At 47.8% G+C, this 12,804-nt stretch overlaps 14 pseudogenes; all 14 read left to right on the top strand.

The window, feature by feature from the left end:
• The first annotated feature begins 140 nt into the window (after positions 1–140).
• LOC143944710 (5S ribosomal RNA) lies at positions 141–259 on the top strand (annotated as a pseudogene).
• A 696-nt stretch (positions 260–955) lies between these two features.
• On the top strand, positions 956–1,074 carry LOC143955682 (5S ribosomal RNA; annotated as a pseudogene).
• A 101-nt stretch (positions 1,075–1,175) lies between these two features.
• On the top strand, positions 1,176–1,294 carry LOC143954717 (5S ribosomal RNA; annotated as a pseudogene).
• A 330-nt stretch (positions 1,295–1,624) lies between these two features.
• Positions 1,625–1,743, top strand: LOC143956892 (5S ribosomal RNA; annotated as a pseudogene).
• A 972-nt stretch (positions 1,744–2,715) lies between these two features.
• On the top strand, positions 2,716–2,833 carry LOC143951814 (5S ribosomal RNA; annotated as a pseudogene).
• Positions 2,834–2,939: 106 nt separating this feature from the next.
• Positions 2,940–3,058, top strand: LOC143955159 (5S ribosomal RNA; annotated as a pseudogene).
• A 540-nt stretch (positions 3,059–3,598) lies between these two features.
• LOC143950887 (5S ribosomal RNA) lies at positions 3,599–3,718 on the top strand (annotated as a pseudogene).
• A 97-nt stretch (positions 3,719–3,815) lies between these two features.
• On the top strand, positions 3,816–3,934 carry LOC143947635 (5S ribosomal RNA; annotated as a pseudogene).
• Positions 3,935–4,034: 100 nt separating this feature from the next.
• Positions 4,035–4,153, top strand: LOC143942870 (5S ribosomal RNA; annotated as a pseudogene).
• Positions 4,154–9,999: 5,846 nt separating this feature from the next.
• LOC143946055 (5S ribosomal RNA) lies at positions 10,000–10,118 on the top strand (annotated as a pseudogene).
• A 476-nt stretch (positions 10,119–10,594) lies between these two features.
• LOC143946508 (5S ribosomal RNA) lies at positions 10,595–10,713 on the top strand (annotated as a pseudogene).
• A 99-nt stretch (positions 10,714–10,812) lies between these two features.
• LOC143948398 (5S ribosomal RNA) lies at positions 10,813–10,931 on the top strand (annotated as a pseudogene).
• Positions 10,932–11,510: 579 nt separating this feature from the next.
• On the top strand, positions 11,511–11,629 carry LOC143952854 (5S ribosomal RNA; annotated as a pseudogene).
• Positions 11,630–12,167: 538 nt separating this feature from the next.
• LOC143953715 (5S ribosomal RNA) lies at positions 12,168–12,286 on the top strand (annotated as a pseudogene).
• Positions 12,287–12,804: the final 518 nt, after the last annotated feature.

The following is a 12,804-nucleotide window of genomic DNA, read 5'->3' as shown; positions in this document are numbered from 1 at the left end:
CAAGAAAAGGATTTTACAGGTAAGCTGTATATAAAAATCTTATTTTTTATGTTGTTGGCGTTGACCTGTTTTTTTCCGCTTGTTTCCCAAGATGACCATCTTGGCGTTTGTCAAGATGGTTGAGAGTGCCCAAAGAAAGTGTCTACGGCCAAATCACAAGCAAAGTGCCCGATCTTGTCTGATCTCGGAGGCTAAGCATTGTCAGGCCTGATTAGTAACTGGATGGGAGACCGACTGGGAATACCAGGTGCCGTAGGCTTCTTTTTATGTTGTTGGCCTTGACATGTTATTTTTTTTCCACTTGTTTCCCAAGGTGACCATCTTGGCATTTGTCAAGAGGGCTGAGAGAGCCCAAAGAAATCTCCTACGGCCACATCACCCTGAAAGCGCCCGATTTCATCTGATCTCAGAGACTAAGCAGGGTCCGGCCTGGATAGTACCTAATTACAGGTGCCATAGGAATCTTTTTATATTGTTGGCTTTGACCTGTTTGTTTTCCGCTTGTTTCCCAAGGTGACCATTTTAGCATCTGTCAAGAGTTTTGAGTATGTCCTGAAGCGTTAGCCTAAGGCCACATCACCCTGAAAGCGCCCGATCTCAGAGGCTAAGCAGGGTCAGGGTCAGATGTGAGACCGCCAGGGTCTATGTTGTTGGTGTTGACCTGTTTTTTTTTCACTTGTTTCCCAAGATGACCATCTTAGCATTTGTCAAGAGGGTTGAGAGTGTCTGAATAGAACACCTATGGCCACATCACCTTGAAAGCGCACGATCTCATCTGATCTCGGAGGCCTAGCAGTGTGCGGCCTGGTTAATACCTGTATGGGAGACCATCTGTGAATACCAGGTGCGGTAGGCTTCTTTTTATGTTGTTGGCGTTGACCTGTTTATTTTCGCTTGTTTCCCAAGGTGACCATCTTGGTGTTTAACAAGAGGGTTGAGAGTGCTCAAAGAGATCACGTATGGCCTCATCACCCTGAAAGCACCCGATCTCGTCTGATCTCGGAGGCTAAGCAGTGTCGGGCCTGGTTAGTACCAGGATGGGAGAACGTCTGGGAATAACAGGTGCCGTAGGCTTCTTTTTATGTTGTTGGCCTTGACCTGTTTTTTTTTTCACTTGTTTCCCAAGGTGACCATCTTGGCGTTTGTGAAGAGGGTTGAGAGTGCCCAAAGAGATCACCTACGGCCACATCACCCTGAAAGCACCCAATCTCGTCTGATCTCAGAGGCTAAACAGTGTCGGGCCTGGTTAGTACTTGGATGGGAGACCGCCTGGGAATACCAGGTGCCATGGGCTTCTTCTCATATTGGCGTTTGTCAAGAGGGTTGGGCGTTTCTTGAAGAGAACGCTTACGGCCACATAACCCTGAAAGCACCCGATCTCGTCTGATTTCAGAGGCTAAGCAGCGTCAGGCCTGGTTAGTACCTGAATGGGAGACTGCCTGAGAAGACCAGGTGCCATAGAAGGATCTGGCCTGGTTAATGTCTTGATTGGGAGATCGCCTGGGAATACCGGATGCCGTAGGCTTCTTTTTATGTTGTTGGCTTTGACCTGCTTTTTTTAGCTTGTTTCCCAAGGTGACCATCTTGGCCTTTGTCAAGAGGCTTCAGAGTGCCCAAAGAGAGTGCCTACGGCCAAATCACCCTGAAAGAGCCCAATCTCATCTGATCTCAGAGGCTAAGCAGCGATGGGCCTGGTTAGTACCTGGATAGGAGACAGCCTGGGAATACCAGGTGCCGTAGGCTTCTCATTATGTTGTCGGCGTTGACCTGTTTTTTTTTCCCTTGTCTTCCAAGGTGACCATCTTGGCATTTGTCAAGAGGGTTGAGAGTGCACAAAGAAATTGCTTACGGGCACAACACCCTGAAAGCGCCCAATCTTGTCTGGTCTCAGAGGCTAAGCAGGGTTGGGCCTGGTTTGTACCTGGATGGGAGACCGCCTGGGTTTTCCAAATGCCACAGGCTTCTTTTTATGTTGCTGGTGTTGACCTGTTTTTTTCGCTTGTTTCCCAAAGTGATCATCTTGGCATTTGTCAAGAGGGTTGAGAGTGCCTAAAGAGATCGCTTACAGCCGCATCACCCTGAAAGCACCCTATCTCTTCTGATCTCGGAGGCTGAGAAGGGTTGGGCCTAGTTAGTACTTGAATGGGAGACGGCCTTGGAATACCAGGTGCCGTATTCTTCTTTTTATGTTGTTGGCGTTGACCTGTTTTTTTTCGCTTGTTTGCCAGGGTGACTATCTTGGCATTTTTCAAGAGGGATGAGAGTGCCCAAAGAGATTGCCTATGGGCACATCACCCAGAAAGCGCCCAATCTCCTCTGATCTCAGAGGCTAGAAAGGGTTGCGCCTTGTTAATACCTGGATGGGAGACCGCCTGGGAATACTAGGTTCTGTAGGCTTCTTTTTATGTTGTTGGCGTTGACTTGTTTTTTTTGTTTGTTTCCCAAGGTGACCATCTTGGCGTTTGTCAAGAGGGTTGAGCGTGCCTGAAAAAATCTACTATGGCCGCATCACCCTGAAAGAGCCCAATCTCATTTGATCTCAGAGGCTAAGCAGGGTTCGGAGCTGGTTAGTACCTGGGTGGGAGACCGCCTGGGATTTCTCAATGCCATAGGCTTTTTTTTTAAGTTGTTGGCATTAACTTATTTTTTTTTGCTTGTTTCCCAAGGTGACCATCTTGGCGTTTGTCAAGAGGGTTGAAAGTGCCTGAAGAGATTGCCTACGGGCACATCACCCTGAAAGCACCCGATCTCGTTGATGTTGGAGGCTAAGAAGAGTCGGGCCTTGTTAGTACCTGGATGGGAGACCGCCTGGGAAAACCAGGTGTCGTAGGCTTCTTTTTAAGTTGTTGTTGTTGGCATTGACTTATTTTTTTTTTGCTTGTTTCCCAAGGTGACCATCTTGGTGTTTGTCAAGAGGGTTGAGAGTGCCTGAAGAGATTGCCTATGGCCACATCACTCTGAAAGCACCCAATCTCGTCTGATCTTGGAGGCTAAGAAGAGTCAGGCCTGGTTAGTACCTGGATGGGAGACCACCTGGGAATACCAGTTATTGTAGGCTTCTTTTTATGTTGTTGACGTTGATTCGTTTGTTTTTTTTCGCTTGTTTCCCAAGGTGACAATCTTGGCATTTGTCAAGAGGGTTGAGAGTGCCCAAAGAGATCGCTTACAGCAGCAACACCCTGAAAGAGCCCTATCTCTTCTCATCTCTGAGGCTAAGAAGGGTTGGGCCTAGATAGTACCTGGATAGGGGATGGCGTTGGAATACCAGGTGCCGTATTCTTCTTCTTATGTCGTTGACATTGACCTGTTTTTTTTCACTTGTATCTCAAGGTGACTATCTTGGCATTTGTCAAGAGGGTTGAGAGTGCCCAAAGAGATTGCCTATGGACACATAAACCTGAAAGCGCCCGATCTCCTCTGATCTCAGAGGCTAAACAGGGTTGGGCCTTGCTAGTACCTGGACTGGAGACCACCTGGGAATACTAGGTGCCGTAGGCTTCTTTTTATGTTGTTGGCGTTGACTTGTTTTTGTTTTGTGTGTTTACCAAGTTGACCATCTTGGTGTTTGTCAAGAGGGTTGTGAGTGCCTGAAGAGCTCGCCTATGGCCACATAACCCTGAAACCACCAGATCTCGTCTGATCTCAAAGGCTAAACAGGGTCTGGGCCTTGTTAATACCCGGATGGGAGACCACCTGGGAATACTGGGTGCTGTAGACTTCTTCTTATGTTGTTGGCGTTGACTTGTTTTTTTGTTTGTTTCCCAAGGTGACCATCTTGGCGTTTGTCAAGAGGGTTGAACGTGCCTGAAGAGATTTCCTACGGGCACATCACCCTGAAAGCACCCGATCTCGTTTGATGTTGGAGGCTAAGAAGAGTCGGGCCTTGTTAGTACCTGGATGGGAGACCGCCTGGGAATACCAGGTGTTGTAGGCTTCTTTTTATGTTGTTGCCGTTGACCTGTTTTTATTTCACTTGTTTCCCAAGGTGACCATCTTGGTGTTTGTCAAGAGGGTTGTGAGTGCCTGAAGAGATTGCCTATGGCCACATCACTCTGAAAGCACCCAATCTCGTCTGATCTTGGAGGCTAAGAAGAGTCTGGCCTGGTTAGTACCTGGATGGGAGGCCACCTGGGAATACCAGTTATTGTAGGCTTCTTTTTATGCTGTTGGCGTTGATTTGTTTGTTTTTTTTCGCTTGTTTCCCAAGGTGACCATCTTGGCATTTGTCAAGAGGCTTGAGACTGCCCAAAGAGATCGCTTACAGCAGCAACACCCTGAAAGAGCCCTATCTCTTCTCATCTCGGAGGCTAAGAAGGGTTGGGCCTAGTTAGTACCTGGATAGGAGATGGCGTTGGAATACCAGGTGCCGTATTCTTCTTTTTATGTTGTTGACATTTACCTGTTTCTTTTCGCTTGTATCTCAAGGTGACTATCTTGGCATTTGTCAAGAGGTTTTAGAGTGCCTGAAGAGCTCGCCTATGGCCACATAACCCTGAAAGCACCAGATCTCGTCTGATCTCAGAGACTAAACAGGGTCGGGCCTTTTTAATACCCGGATAGGAGGCCACCTGGGAATACTAGGTGCGGTAGACTTCTTCTTATGTTGTTGGCGTTGACTTGTTTAATTTGTTTGTTTCCCAGGTGACCATCTTGGCGTTAGTCAAGAGGGTTGAGAGTGCCTGAAGAAATCTCCTATGGCCACATCACCCTGAAAGAGCCCAATCTCATCTGATCTCAGAGGCTAAGCAGGGTTGGGACCAGTTTAGTACCTGGATGGGAGACCGCCTGGGATTTCCAGATGCCGTAATCTTCTTTTTATGTTGTTGCCGTTGACCTATTTTTTCCGCTTGTTCCCAAGGTGACCTTCTTGGCGTTTGTCAAGCGAGTTTGATTGTGCCTGAAGATATTGGCTATGGCCACATCACCCTGAATGTGTTCCATCTCGTCTTATCTTGGAGGCTAAGCATTGTCGGGCCTGATTAGTAACTGGATGGGAGACCGCCTGGGAATACCAGGTGTCGTAGGCTTTTTTTTTTTTTTCAAATATAATTTTTTCTCCAAACAGGGGAAGAGGGTCCCCTGAGTACATAATGCAACAGAGAAATACAGAGCAAAAAGCAGCTGAACAATACTTGATACTGGTATATTTGCAACTGAGAGTCTGCCTTCCATCAATCATAATGATTCGAGGCACGGATAAAGTACTGTACCAAGATCCAGGGTCACACAAACCCCAGGCCCCCCCTGGATAATCCATCCAGAGGGGGGTGTGGGGCCGTCATTGCCAATTTTCCACTTTTTCCAAAAGAGGGGGTGAGAGATAGGGGAGGAAGGCATAAAAGAGAAGGGGTGAAAGATCAGGTAAGGAGAAAAGGAGACGAGACACGATGGCAGCCACTGCCCAAGGGGCCAGTCAAGGAAAGCTCAGAACACTAAGGCGATAGCAGGCGACATCTTTCCAGCGAGAATATAAAGCTATTCCAGATGTCCCAGGTTTGTTTAAAAAATTCTTGTTTACCTTGTGATGTGAGGATCAAGTCCTCCATTTTTTTAATGTCCTCTATTTTCCTAAGCCAGTGAGTAATGAAAGGGGGGGAACATTTTTTCCAATAGAGAGGGATGCAGGATTTCGCCGCATTTATCACATGCCGTAAAATTGATTTTTTGTACTTCTTAATGGGAATCTGTGAATGGTGCAAGAGAAAGAATGCAGCCTCTTCCGGGATGGAGAAGTCTGTGAATTTTTGTGTTATGCATCGGATCTCTGTCCAGAAGTCCACCAAGCTGGGGCAGGACCAAAAAATGTGGAGCAATGTGCCCTCTTCTTCTCCACACCTCCAGCATATGTTCGAGGAAGAGGGGAAACATTTATGCAGCTTTGATGGTGTCAAATACCACCTGGTGAAAAGTTTAAAATTCGTCTCCTGTATCTTCGTGCACAGCGAGGTTTTGAGAGCCAAAGTGATAATGCGTTGTCTCTGTGCTGGGGAAAACGAGCAATTAAGGTCCTTTTCCCAGTTGGACAGACAGGTTAAATGTGGGTGATCTGTTTGAGAGAGAATGTGGGAAAAAGGGCCTTCGCTCCTGCATAGAGTCTCAAACTCCGTCTGAGGGCGGGCGAAAGTTTGAGGATTGGGGATGGAATGGAGGAAATTATGTTGTTGCGCCGCTCTCCAAAAAGGCAGTTGGAAAAGCCCTGTCGGATCTCTTAGGGTTGAGAAAGAAGGCCATTTTCCATCAATGACGAATTTAGACGCGTGGTCTAGGTTGGAATTTCTAAGTGGGTCCCCGGTTCAAAGTTCGGATGGCCACGTATAGGGAATAGGGGGGAAGTCAAAGACGTGAGTGTGTTTTGGGTAGCGATCAGGTGACTGACTTTCAACGAAGCCCCTATAGTGGGATGTGACGTCAATTCTGTGGGTAAATCCTTATAGCACCACATGGTGCTTCTTAGCGGAATTCGGGAGTGAGATTGTTCTAGTTGCACCCAGAGCTTAGAAAGTTTGTTTCGATGCCAGTCCAATACACGCCCCAGATGGGAGGCCAGGTAGTAGCGTTGCAAGTCAGGGAGAACCAACCCTCCCTGTTGTTTAGACAATGTCAGCTGTGACTGCTTAAGTCTGGGATTTTTGTGGGCCCAGTTAAATTGAGTGAGCAGGGATTGGTGGTCTCTTCGGTATCTCTGGGCTACAAGCTGGAGTTTCAGGAGATTCCACCTTCTCGCTTTCTAAGGTCAAGGATCCCCAGGGACCCAGTAAAGCAAAGACTGCTATTTCTGGCCTTAGATCACTTACTATCAAAGGGGGTGATAGTAGAAGTGGACCCAAAAGAACAGGGTTCAGGGTTTTACTCGCATCTCTTCACTGTTCCAAAGCCAAATGGAAGTGTCAGACCTATCCTGGATCTGAAGGATCTGAACTGGTTTTTACGCATCCGGTCCTTCCGAATGCAGTCAATTCGCACTGTGGTCTCCTCCCTGCAAGGGGGAGAGTTTATGGCATCAATAGACATCAAGGATGCATAGCTCCATGTGCCAATTTTTCCCGCACACCAAAAGTATCTAAGGTTCGCGGTAGAGCGACGCCATTTTCAATTTGTGGCCTTGCCGTTCGGGCTCGCGACGGCCCCTCGAGTCTTCACAAAGATTCTGGACCCTCTCTTGGCAACCTAAGAGCTCAGGGTATAGCCGTCATGGCTTATCTAGATGATTTGCTTCTCATAGAGAAAACAGTAGCGCTCCTGAACCACAGTGTTACCAGAACGCTAGAACACCTGGAACGCCTAGGTTGGATTATAAACCTAGAAAAGTCATCCCTACAGCCTGCTACCAGGTTGGAATACCTGGGTATGGTTATCGACACCACTCAGGGCAAGGTGTTTCTACCAAGGCCAAAAGCCTTGACCATTGGGGATCTGGTGCACCTAATTCTGGGCAGAAGATCTTCCCCCATTCGGTTGTGCATGAGACTGTTAGAGAAAATGGTCACCTCCTTCGAGGCCGTTCCATTCGCCCAGTTCCACTCAAGGCCTCTGCAAAGATGCATCCTTGCGGCTTGGAACAGGAAGCCCCAGTCCTTGGATCTTCCTATGCGTCTATCCCCAGGGACACGCAAGAGTCTCGTCTGGTGGTTACAAACCGAGAATTTGCTGAAAGACAAAACTTTTCTTCCTCTTCCATGGAAGATTATTACGACAGATGCCAGCCTGACAGGCTGGGGAGCAGTGTTGGAGGAGACGTACTCGCAGGGGAAATGGTCTGCGATTGAGAAGCTATTGCCCATAAATGTCTTAGAGATCCGGGCAGTTTATATGGCTCTCATAAACTGGTCTTTCAGACTACGGGGTCTCCCTATTCGGGTTCAGTCCGACAATGCCACAGCAGTGGCCTATATCAATCACCAGGGCGGTACCAGGAGTCTGGTTGCGCAAAAAGAGGTGAATCGCATACTTGTCTGGGCAGAAAGGCATGTTCCATGCCTTTCTGCAGTCTTTATTCCAGGAGTGGAAAATTGGCAGGCGGATTTTCTGAGCCACCAGCAGTTGTGCCCAGAAGAATGGGCTCTGCACCCCGCCGTGTTTTGTAACATATGTCGCAGGTGGGGTACTCCAGACGTAGATCTGTTTGCGTCCAGGTTCAACAGAAAACTGGACAAATTCGTGTCAAGGACAAGAGATACACTCGCTAAGGGGTCGGATGCTCTGACAGTACCCTGGGATAAGTACAATTTGATTTATGCCTTCCCCCCGTGCCCGCTTCTGTCGCGGTTCCTGGGAAGAGTCAAGAGGGAGACAAAGTTGGTTCTTTTGGTAGCCCCGGCTTGGCCCAGGTGACCGTGGTACGCAGAGATCATGAAGTTGGCAGTAGGCAGGCCGTGGATCCTCCCTCTCCGGCCAGATCTGCTCTCACAGGGTCCAATTTACCATCCTGCTTTACACAGTCTGAATTTGACGGTTTGGCTTCTGAGACCCACATTCTGAGAGACCGTGGGCTTTCGGGGCCAGTCCTTTCTACTCTGGTCAATGCCAGAAAGCCGGCCTCCAGGCTTATTTACTACAAAATCTGAAGGGCATATATTTCCTGGTGTGAACTCAGGGAATGGCATCCTAGAAAGTATGTCGTTAGCAGGATCTTGGCCTTCCTCCAGTCAGGCCTAGAAATTAATTTGGCCGTAAGCACTATCAAGGTGCAGATTTCGTCAGTGTTTTTTCAGAAGCCACTTGCATCGCATTCCCTGGTGCAGGCTTTCATCCAGGGGGCTATGCGGATAAGGCCGCCAGTCAAACCTCCGGTATGCCCATGGGTTCTGAATTTGGTTCTCTCAGCTTTGCAGGGGCAACCTTTTGAACCTTTGCATCAGGCTTCGTTAGTTCTTTTGACTAAAAAATTGTTTTTCTTGGTAGCCATATCCATGACTAGAAGAGTGTCAGAACTAGCAGCTCTCTCCAGCAAAGAGCCGTATCTAATTATTCATAAGGACCGGGTGGTAATGCGTCCCAACAGGTCCTTTCTGCCTAGGGTGGTTTCAGGATTCCCTTTGAATCAAGATGTAATCCTACCATCCTTTTTTCCGGACCCACAGTCCACAGAAGAACAATCTTTGCACACTTTGGATGTGGTAAGGGCAATCAGTATCTATCTTCAGGCAACTGCTCAGATAAGGAAAACTGATTGCTTATTTATTTTGCCGGAAGGCCCTAGGAAGGGTGAGGCGGCATCAAAATCCACTCTCTCAAGGTGGATTAGACAGATTATTTCTCAGGCCTATAGTGTTAAAGGGAAGATCCCTCCTTTTCAAGTGAAAGCGCACTCAACTAGGGCTGTAAGTGCTTCTTGGGCAGTGCATCACCAGGCCTCCCTGGTTCAGATCTGTAAGGCTGCAACTTGGTCATCAGTCCACACGTTCACCAGATTCTATCAGGTGGATGTCAGAGGGCAAGAGGATATCGCCTTTGGGCGCAGTGTACTGCAGGCTGCAGTTTAGGTCCTCCGGTCCTTGGCGGTCTATATATTATGATCTGTGTTTCCCTCCCCTCAATCTGAGCATTGCTTTGGGACATCCCACTATGTAATGAAGCTCCTGTGTCCCGTGATGTATTATCAAGAAAATAGGATTTTTATATACAGCTTACCTGTAAAATCCTTTTCTTGAGAGTACATCACGGGACACAGGGCTCCCGCCCCTCTTGGGTTTTACGTGATTTCCTATTCCTTTGCTACAAAACTGAGGTGCCTCCCATATGGGAGGAGTTATATAGGGGAGGAATTCTCCTTAATTGGGGGTTAACCAGTGTCCAATCACCAGAGGTGCCTATATAACCCACTATGTAATGAAGCTCCTGTGTCCCGTGATGTACTCTCAAGAAAAGGATTTTACAGGTAAGCTGTATATAAAAATTCTATTTTTTATGTTGTTGGCGTTGACCTTTTTTCTTTTCGCTTGTTTCCCAAGATGACCATCTTGGCGTTTGTCAGGAGGGTTTAGAGTGCCCAAAGAAAGTGCCTACGGCCAAATCACCCTGAAAGTGCCCGATCTTGTCTGATCTCTGAGGCTAAGCATTGTCGGGCCTGATTAGTAACTGGATGGGAGATCAACTGGGAATACCAGGTGCCGTAGGCTTCTTTTTATGTTGTTGGCGTTGACATGTTTTTTTTTTCCGCTTGTTTCCCAAGGTGACCATCTTGCCATTCGTCAAGAGGGCTGAGAGAGCCCAAAGAAATCTCCTACGGCCACATCACCCTGAAAGCGCCCGATCTCATCTGATCTCAGAGGCTAAGCAGGATCCTGCCTGGATAGTACCTAATTACAGGTGCCGTAGGAATCTTTTTATATTGTTGGCTTTGACCTGTTTTTTTTCCGCTTGTTTCCCAAGGTGACCATTTTAGCATCTGTCAAGAGTTTTGAGTATGTGCCGAAGCGTTCGCCTAAGGCCACATCACCCTGAAAGCGCCCGATCTCAGAGGCTAAGCAGGGTCAGGGTCACATGGGAGACCGCCAGGGTCTATGTTGTTGGCGTTGACCTGTTTTTTTTCACTTGTTTCCCAAGGTGACCATCTTGGCGTTTGTCAAGAGGGTTGAGAGTGCCCAAAGAGATCATCTACGGCCCCATCGCCCTGAAAGCGCCCAATCTCGTCTGATCTCAGAGGCTAAACAGTGTCGGGTCTGGTTAGTACCTGGATGGGAGACCACCTGGGAATACCAGGTGCCATAGGCTTCTTTTTATGTTGTTGGCTTTGACCTGTTTTTTTCGCTTGTTTCTCAAGGCGACCATCTTGGCGTTTGTCAAGAGGGTTGGGCGTGTCTTGAAGAGAACACTTACGGCCACATCACCCTGAAAGCACCCGATCTCGTCTGATTTCAGAGGCTAAGCAGTGTCAGGCCTGGTTAGTACCTGGATGGGAGACTGCCTGGGAAAACCAGGTGCCATAGAAGGATCTGGCCTGGTTAATGTCTTGATTGGGAGATCGCCTGGGAATATCGGATGCCATAGGCTTCTTTTTATGTTGTTGGCTTTGACCTGTTTTTTTTAGCTTGTTTCCCAAGGTGACCATCTTGGCCTTTGTTAAGAGGCTTCAGAGTGCCCAAAGAGAGAGCCTACGGCCAAATCACCCTGAAAGAGCCCAATCTCATCTGATCTCAGAGGCTAAGCAGCAATGGGCATGGTTAGTACCTGGATCGGAGACAACCTGGGAATACCAGATGCCGTAGGCTTCTCATTATGTTGTCGGCGTTGACCTGTTTTTTTTCCCCTTGTTTCCCATTTGTCAAGAGGGTTGAGAGTGCCCAAAGAGATCGCTTACAGCAGCATCACCCTGAAAGAGCCCTATCTCTTCTCATCTCTGAGGCTAAGAAGGGTTGGGCCTAGTTAGTACCTGGATGGGAGATGGCGTTGGAATACCAGGTGCCGTAGTCTTATTTTTATGTTGTTGACATTGACCTGTTTTTTTCGCTTGTATCTCAAGGTGACTATCTTGGCATTTGTCAAGAGGGTTGAGAGTGCCCAAAGAGATTGCCTATGGGCACATAACCGTGAAAGCGCCCGATCTCCTCTGATCTCAGAGGCTAAACAGGGTTGGGCCTTGCTAGTACCTGGATTGGAGACCACCTGGGAATACTAGGTGCCATAGGCTTCTTTTTATGTTCTTGGCGTTGACTTGTTTTTGTTTTGTTTGTTTACCAAAGTGACCATCTTGGTGTTTGTCAAGAGGGTTGAGAGTGCCTGAAGAGATCGCCTATGGCCCCATCACCTTGAAAGTGCCCGATCTTGTCTGATCTCGGAGGCTAAGCATTGTCCGGGCTTATTAGTAACTGGATGGAAGACCGACTAGGAATACCAGGTGCCGTATTCTTCTTTTTATGTTGTTGGCGTTGACCTGTTTTTTTTTTCCGCTTGTTTCCCAGGGTGACTATCTTGGCATTTTTCAAGAGGGATGAGAGTGCCCAAAGATATTGCCTATGGGCACATCACCCTGAAAGCACCCAATCTCCTCTGATCTCAGAGGCTAGAAAGGGTTGTGCCTTGTTAATACCTGGATGGGAGACCGCCTGGGAATACTAGGTGCTGTAGGCTTCTTTTTATGTTGTTGGCGTTGACTTGTTTTTTTTGTTTGTTTACCAAGGTGACAATCTTGGTGTTTGTCAAGAGGGTAGAGAGTGCCTGAAGAGCTCGCCTATGGCCACATAACCCTGAAAACACCAGATCTCATCTGATCTCAGAGACTAAACAGGGTCGGGCCTTGTTAATACCCGGATGGGAGACCAAGTGTGAATACTAGGTGCTGTAGACTTCTTCTTATGTTGTTGGCGTTGACTTGTTTTTTTTGTTTGTTTCCCAAGGTGACCATCTTGGCGTTAGTCAAGAGGGTTGAGAGTGCCTGAAGAAATCTCCTACGGCCACATCACCCTGAACGAGCCCAATCTCATCTGATCTCAGAGGCTAAGCAGGGTTGGGACCAATTTAGTACCTGGATGGGAGACCGCCTGGGATTTCCAGATGCCATAGTCTTCCTTTAATGTTGTTGCCGTTTACCTATTTTTTCCGCTTGTTGCCAAGGTGACCATCTTGGCGTTTGTCAAGAGAGTTGAGAGTGCCTGAAGATATTGGCTACGGCCGCATCACCCTGAATCTGTTCCATCTCATCTGATCTTGGAGGCTAAGCAGGGTCGGGCCTGTTTAATGCCTGGATGGGAGACCACCTGGGAATACCAGGTGTCGTAGGCTTCTTTTTTTTTTTTCAAATATAATTTTTTCTCCAAACAGGGGAAGACGGTCCCCCGAGTACATAATGCAACAGAAAAATACAGA

Source organism: Lithobates pipiens, unplaced genomic scaffold (genome assembly GCF_037356315.1).
Source record: "Lithobates pipiens isolate NorthernLeopardFrog02 unplaced genomic scaffold, aLitPip1_a1.2 Scaffold_10, whole genome shotgun sequence".
NCBI classification, from domain to species: Eukaryota; Metazoa; Chordata; class Amphibia; order Anura; family Ranidae; genus Lithobates; species Lithobates pipiens.
Note: the sequence above shows the minus strand (reverse complement) of the source record. Positions and strands in the feature narration are given on the sequence as shown.